This window comes from Anastrepha obliqua, chromosome 1 (assembly GCF_027943255.1).
Source record: "Anastrepha obliqua isolate idAnaObli1 chromosome 1, idAnaObli1_1.0, whole genome shotgun sequence".
NCBI classification, from domain to species: domain Eukaryota; kingdom Metazoa; phylum Arthropoda; class Insecta; order Diptera; family Tephritidae; genus Anastrepha; species Anastrepha obliqua.
Genome location: NC_072892.1, coordinates 22,705,856 through 22,726,518, shown reverse-complemented (window position 1 = coordinate 22,726,518; position 20,663 = coordinate 22,705,856). Strand labels below are relative to the sequence as shown.

The following is a 20,663-nucleotide window of genomic DNA, read 5'->3' as shown; positions in this document are numbered from 1 at the left end:
GCAGTTTGAAAATGAAAAAAAAAATGTACAAAAAAAAAAGAATTAAAAAAAAAACAAATGCAACAAATTTTGAACTGAAATGTCGAAAGAGGTTATATAGTGATATCGAGCTATTGCGCCCCAGCTGAACTTCAGCAAAGTGATTATGCAAAAAATGCACGTATGTGCCTATGTATGCATGTATGTGTGTAAATTTGTTGCTCCATATGTGAAAATCACTTCTGTCTGTCTGCTGATTGTCTGTTACAGACCAATTTGACTGGCAGTTTGATTGAGTGAATACGACACGATATTGCCGACCGCCGACCACCAAATTATTGCCAAATCAGAAATTGTAATAACAAAAATAACTGAAAAAGTGAAGAAAAAGGAAAATGTTATGAATTCAACAAAATTTACATATTAAGCAACTTTGAAAAATTGCAGAAACAAAAAACAAAAAAAAAAAAAATCAGAAGAAAAAGAAAATACAAAGCAATTATTTTTTTCAACAAAAAGATTTTCTTTCAATAAAATCTGCAAATGGCAGCAATTGAAAAATTGTTCGCATTTAACGCTGACGTGATGCAAGTGATAGTGATTCAGTTGATGATTTTTTTTCTTGGTTTTGCTTTTGGTAAAGATTTTGATATCGACAACCAAGTAGTTATATAATTCCAGACTTACGTGTAATGAATCGGCTAATAGGTTGCCTGAATTATGCTATGAAGGAGAGAGCAACTCGATGCAGCAAAAATTTTTAGTGGTGTTTATAATTTTTTGGCAATGCAGTTTTTGAAGTAATAAACAAATAAATTATTTAAATTGAGAAATATGTTAAAATAAATATAATTGTGAAATAATGAATCAATAAATAATTCAATTAATTAAAATAAAAATAATTTTGAAACAATAAGCGAATACATTGAAAAAAATTAATTAATTAAAATGAAAAAAGTTTTTAAATAATAAGTGAACAATTTTGGTTAAAACAAATAAATAAATTAAAATAAAATGTCGAAATAATAAACAAATAAATAAAAATAAAAATAATTTTGAAATAACAAATAAAAAAAATTAAATAAATTATTAAAATAAAAGTAATTTTGAAATAATAAACAAATAAATTATTGAAATTAATTAATTAATAAAATGAATTTGGAAATAATAAATAAAAAAATTAAATTAAATAATTAATATAATTAAATCTATTCTATAAAGGTGAATGTCTGTACGTTGTCCGCTCATCATTACGAAACGACAACACCAAATGACGTAAAAATTTGTATACATTCATATTTTCACCCAATGAAGGTTATAGGCAAGTTTTTATGATGGAACTCTCTTCCCACAGCACCCAGGCCGCACCTCTACTCTCATTCGTCACTAATAATCGAATATTTGCTTAAATTTAATCTAAAAAATCTTAGTTTTTCCTATTTCCTACTATTTATAGCACACTCTAGACTTCATAATCCGCATAAGCTGTTCAACTATGACCCAAATGCAAAGTTCAAAAACGGTTTGAGATAGAAAATTAATAAAAATAATTTTGCTTGATATTTTTCTGATTGGTTGTTTTGATTTTATTCAACGAGGCATGGCAACGGATTCTGGGTATTGTAATATTATGGTTATTAATAAAAAATTATTTTCTATGAAATTATTCTTTGTATTCTTCTTTTATATACATATCCTAAATCCCCTTAAAGCTAGTTAAAAATAATTTTGAAATAATAAGTGAATGCATTTTTTAAATACATAAATTAACTAATTAAAATGAAAATAATTTTTAAATAATAACTGAACAATTTTTGTAAAAACAAACGAATTAATTAAAATAAAATTTTTAAGTAAAAAACAAATAAATTATTTAAATAAATTTATAAAAATAAAATTAAAATTTAAATAATAAACTACTTAAATAAATAAATTAATACAAATAATTTTTAAATAATAAGTAACATAAAATTTAGAAATAATAAATAAATAAATTATTGAAAAATATAAATTAAAATTAAAAAAAATTGAAATAATAAACAAATAAATTAATTAATTAAAATAAAAAGAATGTTTAAATAATAAGCGAACAGTTTTTGTAAAACCAAATAAATAAACTAAAGTAAAATTTCCAAATAATAAACAAATAAATTTTTTAAATAAATTTATAAAAATAAAACTATATAAATATTTATGAAATAATAAAAATATAAATTTTTGAAATAAATTAATTAATTAAAATAAAAATAATTTTGAAATAATAGGCAAATAAAGTATGTGGTACTTTGTGGAAGAAAAATCGAGACCCATTTGATTTGAAAGCGAAAAAAATTCTCTCAAAGTTCTAGAAATCGGAGCATTGGAAGCATAATTCGTTCTAACCATCCCCAACCAGAAATTATCATGATTTCGTAAGCTTCGCTGAGGAGTATTGGAATTAATTTTCTCGAGTAGCGATGGGTAGTCAATCGCCCCGCCTATCAAATCAAAAACAAAAGTGAGGGAGAGAATAATCCTTCTAATATCGATTGTTTTTAGATTAAGGAACAAACACCGGCTTTTATAGAATGGAAATGGTTTAGTGAAACTCAAAAAACGCAAAGCATAACGCACAAAGGTGGTCTGGACACGTTCAAGCCACTAATTTGCATTGTCTGGAAGTCCGTCGTTGACGGTTGGGTTTTCTAATTTCTCTAAATACTTTCCGCAAAAAATTTGTCCATGTTTTTAGAGTAGGCTAATATTTGCGGGCGAGCAACAGGGCCATACAACAATTTGCGGCACAAAAAATAAGCAACAAATCAGAAGGGATAATGCTCAGATATCATATTACTTTACCATCGCTTTTTAACCAAAAAGCGTGCTTGGCCGCCAGTGCAGATTTTCGTCAAATCCGCTTGACACTCAATGTGTCATACAGCGACTGCGTATCATTTCGCACCATAAGTTGATCCTTAGCCGAGCTCATCTTCAGAGATCTCGCGACCTTCTTTTGCTGGGCAACAAGTCAAATTTCATGAAATTCTTGAAGTTTTCTTAACATTGTAGCCTTTCCATATCTACTCCACTTTCGCTGATCGAAACAGTCCCACATTTTCAGTGCCACGACATGACCGCTTTCGTAGGGCTTAGATGCCTCTCTTTTGATATGTTTACCCTACCACTTGCAATAAATTTATTTGCATTTCTTTCCATCTGTTTCTGTGTTTTTTTATTATCTTTTCGTAGTCATATGAAAAATCAAATAAATACTTACTTAAGTCCACAGATTGTATAATGGGGCCCCTATTGCACTTGGAATTTATTTCAATTGTGACTAAAATGCGCACGAATATTTTTCAATGTGTTTTTTTTTCATTACAAGGTGGCGCAAAGTTAATCGTCCAATTTGTTTTTGAATAATTCTTTTACTAAATGAGAAAAAAGGATTTTATTAGTCTGTCAGGCGAATTTTGTGTGCTAAAATAAATCAAAATGTATTATAACACAAGGTGGGGCAAAATTAATAACCGATTTGGTTTTCGAATAAATTTTTTACTATTGTAAATACTAAAAAAAAATGATTTTATAAGTCTGTAAGAGACTTTTGCATGCTCAAATAAATAAATAAACCAAAACAATTAGCACAAGGTGGCGCAAAATTAATCACCCGATTTTATTTTTGAATAATTTTTTCTCTAAATAAAAAAGATTTATTAGTCTATAAGAGATTTTTGCATGCTCAAGTAAATAAATAAATAAATAAAAAATGTGTAATACAAGGTGGCGCAAAATTAGTCATCCGAGTTTGTTTTTAAATAACTTCTTTTACTAAATAAAAGAAATTATTTTATTAGTCAGTAAGAGACTCAAATAAATAAATAAATTCAAAATGTACAGGGTGGAAATCCTTATTTTGCCCTTCACGCGCTCCATTACGCGTTTTTTTTTTTGTTTTTTCTTTTATATACTGCAGCTGTCTAGTTCTCAAGTGTCAAATATGATTGATGTTCGACGCCGCTAGCATTATGGTACACAATTTCATTAAAATGACTTCCGCTGGCTTGATTTTATTTGTTGATTTAATTTTCCAGAACATTTCCGTGAGTTTCGGCAATTGTCCCACCAAAGGCCGCTTTGATTTATTTATTTATTTTTCTTTCAACTCTTCAGTCATGTCTGCAAGGTTGGTCCAACACTTATCCTTAACTACTACACCTTTATAGTATTTCCAAAAATAGTCGAATGGCCAGTTGATATCACCTTTTCGTCTGATTCGATTATTCGATAAAGGATTTCAATATTTCCCAACATTGTTCAAGCAAAAAGCCACACAACCTAATTTTCTGACAGAGCAGTGATGTCATTTAGTAGTCAAAGTCAAAAACATCTATAGCTCCAAATACAAACTTTTGTTGGGCCACCCTGTATATGCAGCTTTTACACTTATACTAGGCTTTTGTTTCAAATTGAAATTGAAATGTTAATAAACTGCAAGGAATGCAATTAACTTATCAGCGTGTCGGCGTGACGGCGACAAACAATTGGATATTGACAGTAACAATGTGGCTTCGCTTACAATTATCTACACACACACACATATGTACATTGCCTCAGAGTATCTATGCACTGCTTGGCTATGTGCCGCGCGCTCGTAACTAGATACAATTGAATAGATTGGCGTGGAGTTTTTACTGAACACAAACGTATTCGCTTTTGCCATTGTTTATTTGCGCTATCCCGCTGAGCGGCAGCAATGTGCGTCCAGCTGTCGAATTGCAGCAAATGGAAGAAGTATCTGACAGATACCAACTACTTTTTTGTGCCAACACGTATCTCGAAATCACATACTTTCTTTTCAATGCCATAAAATGGAAAACAAATCCAAATCAAAATTAATAAAAATTTCGTGAGTCAATACTCGCTGAAAATTGGATTGTAGAAATCATTTTGATTAATTATAGTCTCTATGTACCTTTTCCCCCCCTTCTTGATAGTATTAATTAATAAACGAATGTATGACAGCATACAGAAAGTAGGATCACCAGTTCAAATATCCAAAAATGTTTCACTCGCAGGTTCTTAATACCAAACCACTATCTTTGTGCCATTCCGATACTGCATTATGTTTAAGCCACCCACTTACTAAAATCTGTTGATAGACGCCCTGTAGGAAATGCACCGTTACTACACTACTACGATTATACTGAATTTGTACTATTTAACCTGCTCTAAGGTCTGCACATATCAATATTTAAGGGAAAATACATTGTTCCAGAGCAGTTTCCGAATTTTCTCGTGAGCACTGGCACCCTTTATTGGGTGCTTTTCCGAGCTCCTCCTCTCATTTGTGGTCTGCGTCTTGATGTTGTTCCACGAATGGAGGTACCAACAATTTTAAGCCTATTCCGAACGGCAGATGGTCGCAGTAGCCAAATAGGTTGGTGCGTGATTACCCTTTGGAAGTGCACTGATTCGAGTTTCAGAGTATGAAACATCAAATGATAGAAAAAGTGTTTTCTAATAGTGACAGACCCTCGGTAGGCAATGGCAAACCTCCGACTGTATTTCTGCCTTGAAAAAGCTCCTAACGAAACAAAATCGTCTACTATGTCCCGCTAAAACGATGCTGGTCGCTAACTAAGATTATTTCAGTAGAAATATTCAATCACTTCAACAACAACAATAACATGTCTCGCTACACAGTTAAAATTGGTGCAGTGCTGCCGCTAAAAATCGTAGGATTCTGCGAAATTCTTAAACGCACTTACGAGTTATGCGCTACCAGCTGAAGGTCTACAAAAGTCAAAAAGCCTACAAAAATGTGCGTTGTGAAAGATTTACAACCTGCTCACCAGCTTTGCTGCCATGTCAATTGCTTAAACGAGAAGCATTACATCGATCTACAAGTCTATGAGCTTCTATAAGTGAGAATACCAGTTCCATTTTGGAGCCATCTGGGAAAATTGAAAAATTCTTAGAATAATATCAAATTCGCTGTCACTTCTGAGATTCTGTGGAGTAGAAGAACATCGATTCAAGAACTGAATTCAACAACTGATAGTCTCTGCATTCACCATACCTTTAATCTGAAGGGGTGCATGACAGGTGTGCGTCAACCACAGCCTGTTAGAGCCTTAATCATTAGAGCTCACTTAGCAGCAGTTCATGTATAATTTACGGGGCTACATCGTATGCCGAAAATCAGTTAAGTGCTGGAGATACTTTACTAGCTGGACGTAATATTCGATTGCATACAGTAAATCTGAAAATTTCATTACAATTTGTAAATCGTCCATATAAATGTAAATTTCATATCCGTTATCAAATGTAGTAAGAAAATGTAGTAAGTAGGAAAATATCATTCCATTCCATTTTCCATTCACGAAAGCTACCCTCAGCCAAATATCACTTTTTAAATAATTTTCCACAATTTCAACATCGAGCTTTGCTAATTTTACTGTAATCATACTTTTCTAATTGTTGTAATTGCTATAAACAATTCACAGCACGTTTCTGAACAACTTTTTTTTTCTTTGCTATGTTTTTTCGTGTCATAACTCCGAGTATAATAGAACCACCAGCTGGTTAATTTCCTCTGGATCATTTCGCGCCGTTTAGCTCCACTTATTTGTTAGCTTTCGTGAACTATTGTTGTTATTGTTGTTTGCGTTTTGTTATGCTTGGAGTCGCTGTCACAATTATGCAACAAAATATTAACACGGAGTCGCTTGCAACACCGTATCACATATGATAATAATCGAAATTGGGAAAAAACAATAGAAAGAATAAGTTGGTGAAAAGGAAATGTCGAAAAAGAAACCAAAAGATAGTGAAAATGCATGGCAGTGATAAAATTTTAAAAATATATACAAACAAGCAATAAGCAGTCATATGCACCAACAAACTCCAGAAAATACTACCGTAGTTGAAATTGCAACAGCAGTAGCAACAATAACAACAGGTTGCTGCAACGCAAATGGAATTCAAATTCGACGACGCTTTGAATGCAAATCAGCGGAAACGCGTACATGTGCTTGTATGTATGTGTTTACATACGCGCATGTGTAGGTAATATATGTCTAAGTGTTAACGGATGTGTGTAATTACTGCCGCAACATTATCCACAACAAATGTGCCGCGACAATCGGCTAACAATTTTTGCTGCCACAGGGGCCGCACTTAGAGCGTCGCAGGATTGGATGTGAATGGGAATGAAGTTTATGTAGTAGTTTTGGGTGCATTTGCACTAAATTTCAATTGGCAGAATGGAGAATGGATTTGGCAGGGTTTGCCAGATTTTAGCGAGCAACAACAATAACAAAGAAAACATTTTGGTATAAGTTTCTACAAGTGACCGATTCATAGTCAAATGATTCAAGTTGTTTGGTCATTGTCGTAAATTTTTCTGAAAATTGGTTTGTTTAAGGGCTTGAGTGAAATAAGAAGTAATATGAAAAATTTTTGAAAAATATTTATAATTTTGAAATTTATTCAATGTTGAAAATTTGTGAGTAAAATTTTTTAAAGTGAAATACCTTCAGTTCTTTTGAGCCTTAAAATGTTTTTGTTTTTAATTTTTTAAGATAAAATATTTTTTGGAAAATTTTTTTTCATTTATTAAAAAAAAAATGTTTTTTAATGTTTTAAGATTAATATTTTTTGGGAAAAAAAAAATTTTTGAAAAAATCTTATTTTCTTTATTAAATTTTTTTGGAACTTTAATAAGGAAAAATATCTGAAATATCTTCATTTCTTTTCAGCATTAAAATTTTTTTTTTTAATTTTTTAAGATAAAATATTTTTTGGAAAATGTTTTTTTTTTATTTAAAAATTAAAAAAAGGCTTTTTAAAAAATGTTTCTTAATTTTTTAAGGTATTTTTTGGAAAAAATTTATTTTTGAAAAAATCTAAATGAAAAGTTTTTGAAAAATATTTATAATTTTGAGATTTATTCAATGTTGAAAATTTGTAAGTAAAATTTTTTTAAAGTAAAATATCTTCAGTTCTTTTCAGCATTAAAATATTTTGTTTTTTTCAGATAAAATATTTTTTGAAAAAAAAAGTTTTTTTGAAAAAGTCTTATTTTCTTTATTAAAGTTTTTTGGAACTTTGATGAACAAAAATATCTGAAAAATCTTTAGTTCTTATAAGCATTAAATTTTTTAAGAAAAAACATTTTTTTTTGTTTTAAATGTTACTTTGTTTATTAAAGTTTTTTGTAACTTTAATAAGGAAAAATAGTTATATGAAAAATCTTCAGTTCTTTTCAGCATTAAAATTTTTTTTTTTGTTTGAAAAGTTTTTGAAAAATATTTATAATTTTGAGATTTATTCAATGTTGAAAATTTGTAAGTAAAGTTTTTTAAAGTGAAATATCTTCAGTTTTTTTTTTTTGAAAGTCTTATTTTCTTTATTAAAGTTTTTTGGAACTTTAATAAAGAAAACATCTGAAATATCTTCAGTTCTTATGAGCATTAATTTTTTTGTTTAATTTTTTAAGATAAAATATTTTTTTGAAAAACTGTTATTTGGTTATTAAAGTTTTTTGGAAAAATATCTGAAATGTGTTCATTTTTTTTGCAGCATTAAATTTTTTTTTTAGTTTTTTTTGTGAATTTTTTTTATTTAAAAATTAAAAATAATTTTTTTAATTAAAATAAAAAAATTGTTTTTTAATTTTTTAAGATAAAATATTTTTTGGAATTTTTTTATTTAATCTTATTTTCTTTATTAAAATTTTTTGGGAACTTTTTTTGTCATTTTTGATTCGCTGTACGTAATTGAATATAATTCGAAAAGTTGTGGGAATATCACTATGCAACTTAATTATTGAGAGCTTAGTCTCAGCTATTTATTAATGAAAAAATCTTTTATTTGCTAAAAATGGCAATAAACAATCCAAAGTCAATCCATAGCTGGTATTACTGGATAAAAGACTGGAAGCAAATAATAAAGAATTATACAAACAATGTTAGTCCATAGCCATAAAGCAGATGGTGTTTATGGAAATATTTTTCATGGCAGAAATGCCATCTAATATTTTAGAATTATTTTCCACTTGGAAAAAAAAAATACTGTGCTACCGTACTTCATTCATAGGCTATCACTGAACGGAAGTACTTCTAACTTTACAGAATTGCAACTACGCCCTCAAACAAGTCAATCAATATGAAATACACTCTTACCAATAGCTTTTTTGCATTACCTCCTTTTTATTATTGCAAATGTTTCTTTGCTGCCATTTCCCAGTGTTCCTTTCCAGTCTTCGGGTTGGTTCTCAACACGTCGTTTGATTGATTGTCGATATGCCTGACAGCTGATGCTCTTACCACTCCTCGCTTCAGCACCGCAACAAATCATTTCTGTCCTCCATCTTTGCCTCGAACTGCACTCGCCTTCCAGATCCATCCTTAGACTTTTCCACATTGCTGACTGTGAATTTCTCTACATTCTGTTTGGTAATTCATCACTTCACCTTTCCAGTTGTCTATATTTTGCACTAACCTCAAACCTTCACTGCTCTCTGTCCATTCCTTTGTAGTCATCCACCGTCTGCTGTCGGCCTGCTGTTGTCTGTTGTCAATTGTCTGCTTTGAGTATTTGTTGTTTATTTGTCTGCAACTCGGATAATTGAATTACAATCAATTTTTATTTAAGTATTTTTCGCTTTTTCTTTTGCGAAAGCCATTAATTCACTTTTCATCTGCAATTTTTTAAAGTGTTTGCAGTCAATGCAATTTATTCGCAAAGTGCTGCGTGCAAGGCAACACATAAATCTACATATTCGCCATCTTCACTAGTTTATTTTGTGCTACTTTGCTCCTGATTGATACTTTGTTGCCTCACTTTATTTTTTTTTTGTTCAAGTATTCTCACCACAAAAGTAGAGCTTTTGCGCATTTTATGCACGAATTTATGCCGTTTATTAAATTTTTTCATTTTATTTATTATTTTTAGTCCTTGAAGCTTTTAATGGGTTTGGTTTTCAACGCGACAGCTGTTGTGTTGGACAATTTATTAATTCTTTGTTGGATGTAAATTCGTAAATTATTATATCAATGAAGTTCCACGGCCGTGATATCGGTATCAAGTGGATACTTTCCTATTCGTCAGTACGTTACAGAAAATCTCATAAATACTGGGAAACACTCCACAGTTCTTAGCTTGCATAGTCAGAGCACTCATAAGAGGGAGGTTTACAATGAATGGCTAATCTACAGGTTTTCTAAAAGTTTACAAAATAGTAAAGAAACTCAGCTAGAGTTTAATTTCTTATAAGACCCTCTACCTTTTAAAAACTTGCTACAAGGTACCATGACTGTATGATACGATTTTTCGCAAAATTAGGTTAGGTTAGGATATGAAAAGGGGGAAGCACTAAACACCGAAGTTGCTTATGTGTCTGGTGGATATGTTAGGTCGATTAGCGTAATTTATGGAGTCTGTTAACTTGCGCAGATTTTGCAGAGTACAGTATATACCATATATATGTATGTAAATGGTCTTTCAAAATTGACGCCTAGATGTACATAAGTAGGTACTTTTTTTATGTCATCATTGGCTTTTGTCAAGTGGGCAGATGTATAATTTTACACGTCAGAAAAACGCGCGTAGCCCGAGAAAAATTGAGTTAAGAAGTAGTTTACTTCCCCGAAGTTCCTTTGGACCCATTTGTCAATTGATGGAATAAGTTTCGCTGTCCATCTGCCACTCGGTTCAGTGTCCCATCACCTGCTCTGCCACCGCAGCATGGTTTGGCATCTCCGTTCCGAGAAGCTAGTGATGACGTGTTTCTTGTTGGAGTCCATTAGTTATTGGACCATGAGGTCGACGGGTATCTGCCCACTGATCACGAAAATTGCTGCGCCTGAGACTGTGCGGTAGGCTGAGGCAACTCTGAGTGCCGCTGTTCGTTGCACAGTCTCCAGTGCTTTGCGCTTGGCTTTGTAGTTTAGCACAATTCCCCATACTTCGCTGCCGTACAGGAGAATTGAACCGCATGGTAGCCGCCATAGTTAATTTTCTTTTGCTCTGTGTTGGCCCACCGATGCTTGCCATTGATCCGCTTAGCGTACTCGTGACCTTTGCTGCTTTGGTAGCCGCATGCCGTATCTGGGTCCAGAAAATAAGTCTGCAGTCAAGTTGAATACCTAAGTATTTCACTACTACTTTGACTATTTGCTGCTGTAGCGCAAAGTGTTGCCGGTATAAGCTTCAACCTCGATATCTCGATACTCTCACCAATGAGGCATTCAAGAATTAACTGTTTGGCGGATTTCACCTGCAGAAGTGCCTATTATGGAAATGATGTCGGAAGACCCTTTACAAGCTCCTATGTTGTTGTTGTTGTTGTAGTAGCATAAGCACTCCCTATACATGTGCGGAGAATGCTGCTGGAGTGACAGTCCTTGGCCGGATATAAATCAGGGTCGTTTCAATAAGCAGCACCGACTGACGTCGGAACGTATAAGCTCCCATGATGGAGCTCCGTTTCTGTATAAAGGTTGGCTTCTCCATCAACTGTCTCTTGTTGATTTTTACGCACTCAGCTTCTACAATAATCTCGTAGATTTTTGTGGTGAGTAATGGCAACTAAAAAGTCATGAAATACCTTTACGTATTGTAGAATCTGGCTGTGCCAAGTAAATGTATCTTTTCTTAAAACTACAATCGGACCAAGTGAGTTTGACTCTCCTATTACATGATGTAATACCTATCACTTACACCCTTTGTTTTTTGTTTGGTCGAGCACTTCCTTCTATTTTTGCGTGCGTCAGATGGTTTTTATGAGGAGCTTGTCATTGTCTGCTGAGGGACGATCGCTATTGGAAAACCTTTCTCCATGATTTGTTGCTTCCGGTTCAGTGTTTTTAACCCGGTCACTGCCAAATGGTTGTCACGCACCGGCATGACATTACCTGATGGAATATAGTGCCGTAGCGTCGGCACAGAAATAAACAGAACACAAAAAGAAGAGGAAGAATAAGCGAAAGTGACTGGAAAAGTGACAAGAATATAGAATTATGCGCACAAAGATTTGCAAAAATAAAGTAGCGGTCTGTAGAAGGTGCCACCTTCAGTACTCTTTATATCGTGGACGCAACATATACTCTCTGGTGTAAAGAAAAGCTGAGGTCAAATTTGGGGTCCGATGAAATTTACTTAGCTTCAAAAGAGGACAGTTTTCGACGAAGTGCGCAGGTTCGAGTCTCCGTGTATCAAACACCCAAATTATAGGAAAAGTTGTTTTCTAATAGCAATCGCCTCTCGTCAGGTAATGGCAAAACCCCGAGCGTATTTCTGTCATGAAAAAGCTATTCATAAAAAACCATCTACCGTTCGTAGTCGGCTTAAAACTGTATGCCCATCCATTTGTGGAAAAACATCTAAACGCACAACACAAATCAGAGAAGGAGCTCGGCCCTTTTTGGCCATGTAAAAGGGCTTGAGCGACAATTATTCATTTGTTTTAAGAGAGCATAAAATGGTTCACAAAATCCTCAAATACAAATTCGCTGAACATCTCTATTTGCCTTAAACCCCTTTTCCATGGCAGTAGCTTTGGCAGTTAGTAACCGTGCATCAAAAAAGTATATAAAACAGACGTCAACATTGTTTGCATATGTACCGTTGTACAATATTGTACTCTTGTCAATGTGTTTGTACATTTATGCAGCAGCAACATTAGCCGCCTTATCAGCCGCTTAAACGTTACGAGCGAATTTAATTCGACGCCATTGCATTGGGTAGCGGTGAAATCTTTCTACGGCAATTAATTAACGCCACACGCATTGTAGCTGTGTTTGCCATATGTGAAGGCATTTAAGTAAATATGGCAGTGTGTGCATATATGTGTGTATGTTTATTATAAAGAAAGCACACATACACATACACGTGTATGCATATAAAAACAAAAGCGTGTGTCTCTTAGATGCGCAAAAACTCAGATCCACAGATGCGAGCCGAGGAGTCTTTGAACTCGCATTTTGTGGCACACATGTGTGGCCCGTCGCAGCAGCAGCAACAATAGCAAAAACTGTAACTACCACAATTAATACTGCGACTACGAGTATTTCTGTCATATAACACACTGGTAACAGGGGATTAGCTCTCACAACGTCTCACTACACCACTTTTTCGGTTGAGAGCGATGCGCTGCTTACTTGTTTTTTTTTATATATATTTTTTTTGCCTCATATCTTTTATTTGCCTTTTTCGCAAAATGATAATAATAATAATTTTCACATTCCAAGCGATAGCATAAAAGTCAATGCGCACACTTGGCTGTGGGGCTCGGCCTACGCTCCCACAAACAAATAGCATCGATGGTGGAAAAAATGTATTTGAAGTGCTGCTGCTGCTGGTGCTGTGGCAACACCGCTAGACTCACCGAGATTATATAAAAGTGGCTAAAAAACACATATTTCCATATTACAAGTATATATTAAATTTTTTATAGGTAATAAATGGAATATGCAATTTTTTGGCATTATAATAATTCGCATAAAATTATGAAATGTGAAGTGAGTGGCAGTTCGTTTTTATTATTTTTGTTTATTTGTTTTGTTGTGACTGTAAAATCAAAATGTCAGAAACATCATCAAAGGTGCCGTCGCACCAGTAGTATGTGGGGCATGCTCCAACTAACACTGTAACAATTCTCCTTCTCGGCTGAATTCCACCCTGGGACCGTGATAATATTTCATCCAGGTGAAGCCGCGTTTATTTCTAGTGAGTCAACAGGTTCCCGCGTATGGAGGTTATACGCTATCGATAGCATCCATTGCTTACGCTTCATAAGGGATTCTACAGCAAATGGAACATTAAAAAAATTTCGTAACTATTACCGACATGTCGTGGTCGGACGCCGTCGTGAGCATTTGGCTAAGACGTCTGTAATTTGTCGACAGTTAGTAGGCAGTCCACTTCCAGTTGAAAGCTGCTGTGATGCATTGCCACTCTGCGCGTTGAAGGTATAGCTCTATCATTGTTGCAAAATTTTGTACTGCATTCTCGCAAGTATTTGATGCGATCATCTTGGTTATTCGCTTTTCCGGCTACAGCTGTCCACCCAGAAGTTCTTTAAGCATTAGATGCTTCTCTCTGAGACGATCGCAGTAGAATAACACGTGTTCCGCACTTTCAATCGCTTTGTGGCAGTTTGCGCAGAACGAGGTATTCTTCAGATTAAACCGTTGGAATTACTCCAAAAAACAACCGCGGCCACTCAGTATTTGAGTCAGATAGTAATCAACGTCTCCGTGTTTCCTGGTCACGCATTGACTAATATTTGGGATAAGCGTATGAGTCCAGCGTCCGTTAGTTGACACGATTCCCATCTGCTTTGCCAATCTTCTATCGAATGCAGTTACACTGCAACTTCTTCTTCTAACAACGGCTTAGCTCCTCGCCTGCTATAGAGACAGGTCAATTCCTTTGCCTGAATGTCAGCTGTTAGTTTGCCTGCGATAATGCCTATTGCGTCACTTGAGACCGTTCTGTATTTACAAACCACCCTTACTGCACTTCAGCGTAGTGCAGGTGCTGCGTATTATATGCTGGACGTTTGGGTTCCGGCCTAAATTGTGGCAGCATAAAAGACTACGGAGTCTAGAGCCGTCGAAAATAGATGTCTTCTGCTGCCTTGCGGCCAGCCAATATTAGGCAGTGTTCGTGTTAGCGCTCCACTGAGAGCATCAGCTCTTGCGCTTGCCGCAGATAAGTGCTGCTTGTAGCTAAGTCGCCTGTCTATTATCACGTCAAGATACTTAATCGACTCCTTAGAGAGTATTTCAGCGGTGGTGATACGTAGTTTTATTTGCTTCTTTTTTCTTCCCCTCGGTTTTTTGGGCTGCCAACTCCTATCCGGCCTTTGCCAACCATAGTGTCACCCTTGCTGTGGCATCATTGCTTTTTGCTGCCAGATACGTAGACCATGTATCTATCCGTGACTCAAAGCGCAATATCATCAGCATAGACCGTTGTACATGGCATTCTATAGTGTTGGACCAAGGACAGATCCTTGGACAGATTCAAGGGCAGTCAGTGGCACTGAAAGACGCACAGCTATGGTTGATTGTATGTTTGCAATGTTTACTCTTTCGGTTGATATATTGTAAACATATAGTTCATGCGCTAACAAACCCAGTAATAATCATCATTAATCATTAAAACTTAAAACCTGCTGAAAACAGCAGTAATCATCACCATCACCGTCGAACAGCGACCACAGCTCAGAGTAAGCTTTAGTTTCGCCAACAATCCCATTCCATTCTGTTCGATTCATAGCAATAGACCTTCAGCTTCTGATTCGTAACTTCTTCAGGTTGGCTATGAATTGGTCAAGCCCGGTTAATCTTGGACGTTTTCGGACCCGAATCGTCAGGAAATTTGTTGCTAAAAAATTTGCTAATTTTTGAGGGCGGCTGTCCACCATGCGCGGCTCTCTCCCAATATTCTATGGGATTTTATGTGTTTAACGATGTCTTCCCGGCATAAGTTCAGAAGTTCGTCACTGCAGCGTATTCAGTGCAAGGTGGGGGGCCAAACACTTTTCGGCGTACTTTTTTTCGAAAACTCTTAAGCTAATTTCGTCTTTGGTTATCATTGTGTCCAGCACTCGTAGTAGTAAAAGAGCTTTTTCTCTGCTAGATTGGCGCGTTAACCGCTTAAGCGATTTTGGCCGACTTTCCCAAAGTGCGCCAGTCGTTTCTTTTTCATATTAAACGACATCAGTTGGAAACACCAAGTGAAACCAAGTCCTTCCCCACCTGATCTTTCCAATGCAGAGGAGGCCTTCCTCTTCCTCTGCTACCACCAGCTGGTACCGCATCGAATACTTTCAGAGCCGGAGCGCTTGCGAAAAATTGCAAATTTCATCAAAAATATTATTCAAACCTTTTTTCGAGTACGAGCTCTGTAGCCAAATCAATTTAAGTGGCATTTAATGCAAGTATTAGTGGTAGTCATTTGTCCAATGGACCCGCATGAGATTTTATTCTATTCCCTTATCAATATCTAATGTTTTTAACTTTGTTTTTGGATGTTTTGTGTACAATTTTATTATTTTTAATTTTTAATTTTTTTAATATTAATTTAAATTTTAACTGGCATTGCTAGTACAAATTTTCTTTGGTGAAGTACCATCCGAGCGGTAGTTCTTTTTACATTGGCGGTAAACAAATTTAACCCTTTGTAGGTAGGTAGGCAATGGCAAGCCTCCGAGTGTATTTCTGCCATGAAAAAGCTCCTCATAAAAATATCTGCCGTTCGGAGTCGGCTTTAAACTGTAGGTCCCTCCATTTGTGGAACAACACCAAGACGCACACCACAAATAGGAGGAGGAGCTCGGCCAAACACCTAACAGAAGTGTACGCGCCAATTATTTATTTTTTTTTAGGTAGGATTTTCATATTCCTTCACAGATAGCAACTTGAAAACTACGCATTGCATACCCTCATTGGTGATATTTCAATAATTTAGAAAGACAATTTTTACACTAATTACGAATATACGCAAAACAAAGCTCGATCGCTTAGATGTTTTCTTTATTTTCACACATTTTCAGTATTTGAAATGAAAGATGCATCTGCACTACCGCATATTTTTTTTGACCCATTCACGCACACTGCCCTCAGGTATAAGTGTGTGCCTATGTATGTGTAAATACTTTACTCTCACTTCTTATACAAATTCCGCCATTCGCGCACTAACTGCATTTTCCATTTGTTCGGCATTCTTTGCAATTAAATCATAATTGCCTGTTGGCAGCACTTGGCAATTATTGCAGACAAGATTAAAATGAATTTGCTATGCAAAAGACAAATCGACAAGCAACTGGTACTACTGGATTTACAAAAGACCACTGCATGTAAATGATAGTAAATGAAATATGCAGATAAATATGGACGTAAATATGTGTGCATGTATGTAAGGTTATTAATAAACACTCAAATCAATAGCATTTTTCCATTATACTCTTTCAAACTCCCTTCACTTTTTTGTCGGTAATTCACATTCAAAACCTTTGTCATCCTTACTGAGTGGAAAATTAGATTTAGTTACGAAGGCATATACAGGGTTATTTTAAAAACTAGAACGTCTTTTTACGAGTAGATATCCAAAAAGGTATAATATTGAAATGAACGAAGTAACCCGTAGGCGGATTGCCGACTCAAGTAGGGAAGGGTAAAATTTCATAGGAAGAAAAAGTTTAACTTTCAATTTACTTATTCATTAGAGCTCGTTCTCGATATCAACGTCCCTGTTCCTAATCAAAATTTTCATTACTTACTATATATATACAATTGACGCTTACACCCATCGTTGGGTGTTTGGCCGAGCTCGTCCTCCTATTTGTGATTATTTTCTTTGTTTTTTTTTGTGGTGCTGAGGTAGGATTTAAAATACCCTCGCACCATACTTGTATAGTGGCCGTCGTCTCCCTCCTCTTCGAGTCCTGGATTTATACTCTGCCCCGGAACTAAGATATCATTTCATGGCAGGCAAGGAAGATCCAAGTAGGCGTTCTGATAAAGACTGCCTTTTCTACTCTCACTGCGTCCAGAAACGCCAGTTTTGGAGCCACCACGATGTTCTAGACCCATCTTCTAATTAGATAGGTAGGTTAGCATGTCGCTTAAGCATCTCTGTCCATGTAAAGTTTTTTGGCGCCCAGGACTCGCTCTATGTACGTGCCAATAAGCTGCGAATTTTCTGCGCTTTCCACCATTTTTTCGGTGATGTTGTCTGCTCTTGAGGGACCTAGTCTACCTTCGACAAATTTGTGATCCAATTTCAATCTCTCACATATGCAGAATGTGTGATCTGCATCATCAATGGGTGCATCTCCGTAAATGCATTCAGTGGTCTCAGATTTCCCTATTTCGTTTAGATATTTACTAAAATACCCATGTCCAGATAGCACCTGATTAATATAGAAGTTCACCTCTCCGGTATAAGTCTCGCCTTTCATCTCTGACTCCCAGCGCTCTTGCCATATTTGTAGTTTGTTTGCACTAATGTGGTGTGCGTTTTGATGTTGTTAAACAAATGCAGGGAGCCTTAGTTGTAAGTCGACTCCGAACGGCAAATGATTGTTTTATGAGGAGCTTTTTCATGGCAGAAATAAGCTCGGGGACTGCCATTGATTACAAAAAAAATGTTCTATCATTTGATGTTTTGTGCCCGAGGTTTCGAGTCCGAATCGTAGTCACTCAGCAACCCAGGCGGCTACGTTGAAACTTGCACCCACACACGCAAAAGAAGCCCAGATAATAGAGAAACCTATGTCAAGAATCTTGAAGAACACTGTGTGCTTGCTGATTGGGTTCTGTAGCGCCAAAACTAGTATCGTTAGCCCTTCTTGAGCGTCGGCATGAACTGTCCACCGGGTTTGTTCGATGTAATGGTTGAAATTAGTTAATGCCGCAATGTTAAAGGCAGTTCTATCTTAAGTTTATTAAGGGGACTGAGTTTGACTGAGAAACTGTGATGAGTAGAGGGCACAAAAAATCATGAGGTCGGAGTGCAAACTTCAACTTTATTCTATCTCAAATCGCAGATCTACACAAATGAACCACAAACAATCAATTCCCTTAAGGACAATATAGCGCATGCCATCCAACTAAGTCCGTCAGATTTATACCACAAAACCATCAACACTTAGACCCATCGAGTTCATGACACCAAGCAAGCCAATAATGGACATATCAGCGATATAAAACTCTCTTTCAAATAAGAGCAAAGAAATATTAGTTTTTTCACATAGTCTCGTGACCTTATTGAAAGACCCTTTAACATAAAATTGTCTGTCGACCGCCATTTATGCAACTGTCTTTACTTTATTTACATTCATTTATTACCACCTCAAAGCAGCATACACTCGTATGTATGTGTTCATATACACAATGGCCAGTTTCCTATTGTAAACTTCTTACAAAGTCTGCAGGTGGATTAAAAACAACTATTACAATAATAAAGTAACAAATCAATTAAAAGTGAAGTAATTAGAAAAGTCTAAAGCAATAAATTTAAAAGTGCAAGTCAAAGTAGAAATCAATATTCATATTAATTAGCAGCGAACTTGGCAAGGTTAAGCATTTTTTATGAAACAAAACAAAGTATGATTTAATGGTTTTTTGGGACCACGAACTTCTTATTGATTTAACCCGCCAAGCGATATTAGGCACCTGTCACTTGACCTCTCAGTCATTACCAAAGAATGTTTCTTCCATCCGGAAGATGCGATTTTGTCATCAGGGCGAATATATTTGTATCCGATTATACGCACTTATAGAGTCGCAAATTTCATCTGACTGGAGTATTCGTAATGCGTAACGTTCCATAAATTCGATATTTTTTGTTGATTGCCCGAAATATGTTGGCGTCGCTTCAAGCTTCGGCGTCAAATAATGAGAGATTTTAAATATATCGTTTTATTGAAAGAGAGAGCTTTAGTATTCAATAGTTGAACTTATAATCTAGACAATTCTGTTTCGAGGGCATTTATTAAAGGTGGTGGCATTAGACCAACGACAATGTTTTGTACGTTTGATTGTCACGGTAATTCGCTTTGTTTCATTCCGTACTGACAGCCACATGAACACGGCGAAAGAAGAGAACAAATCAGCTGACTTTCCGATACCAGCTTTAATAGATTCGCCTTGATTTCGAACTTTTGAAGATGAAAAAGGTTTTCTTCCCACAATATTTTTTTCTGCAAGAAGGAGAAAGAAAAATTGTGGCCGGTTTTTTCATCTTCTCCTATGTATACCGAAATTGTTGAGCATGATTTTTGTTTATTTTTCTGTACTTATATTGTCTTATTTGTGTTAGTAGTCCGAATTTTGGCTCGTTGTTTGCGCGTTCGAAATTAGTCAGGGAAAGCCTGACTTCTCTCTCGACAGCATCCAAATACTTCCACATTAGACTCATTTGGATCCACGGTCACAGTAGCATAGCGGGAAACTGCTGCACTGATGAGCTGGCCAGAAAGAAGACGCTAGAGAAGGTTTCACAGCAAAACGACAGGATTGGTGCTCCCTTGACCTACGGTCTGCTCCTGAAAAAATGGGCTCTCGCGTCAACCTTTGTGAGCGCTGGATTATTGCACAGACGTGCAAACTCGCGATATTCTTCTGACCATGGGTAAATCGTGGGCACTCGAGGGAACTTCTGAGGCTAGCAAAGCCGCAGATCTCAAATTTGGTGGGTGTCCTTACCCGTTAGGTGTCTATGCAGTCCGAATTGGTATATCGCCTCAAGTTCTTTCTACAGAAGCTGTTAGAAGAACAAGGTGGTATTATCTCAGCACCTTCTTCTCAGTTGCTCTACTCTTGTCGCGCTAAAATTCAGATATCTGAGCTCTCACTTTTCTGCTACACCTGCGGATATAGCAGATTTAAGCGTTGCGCACCTGATGAATTTCATCAGCAAATTGGAGTGATTAAAGTAGTTAGTCACCGTTTGGTCATCATCCTCCTTCTCTGTATGGCAGCAGAATGGACGAATTTGATTATTTGCTCAAGTAGGCCCACGACTGGGCAGCAAATTATCCTAGCCTAATCTCGTAGTCTGTAAGAATTTGTTGCTCATAGACTTTATACAAATACAATCTGTGTCAGAAAAAAGGAACCGCGATTATTTATAAAGTATAAAAGATATTTTTGCAGCCCACCGGCGTAAGATAATTACGGCCCTTT

General features: G+C 35.6%; 1 protein-coding gene across 6 annotated transcripts in view; it reads left to right on the top strand.

Moving 5' to 3' along the window:
* Positions 1-20,663, top strand: part of LOC129240465 (uncharacterized) — a 130,802-nt gene that overhangs the window by 30,041 nt on the left and 80,098 nt on the right. The gene's annotated exons all lie outside the window — the stretch shown is intronic.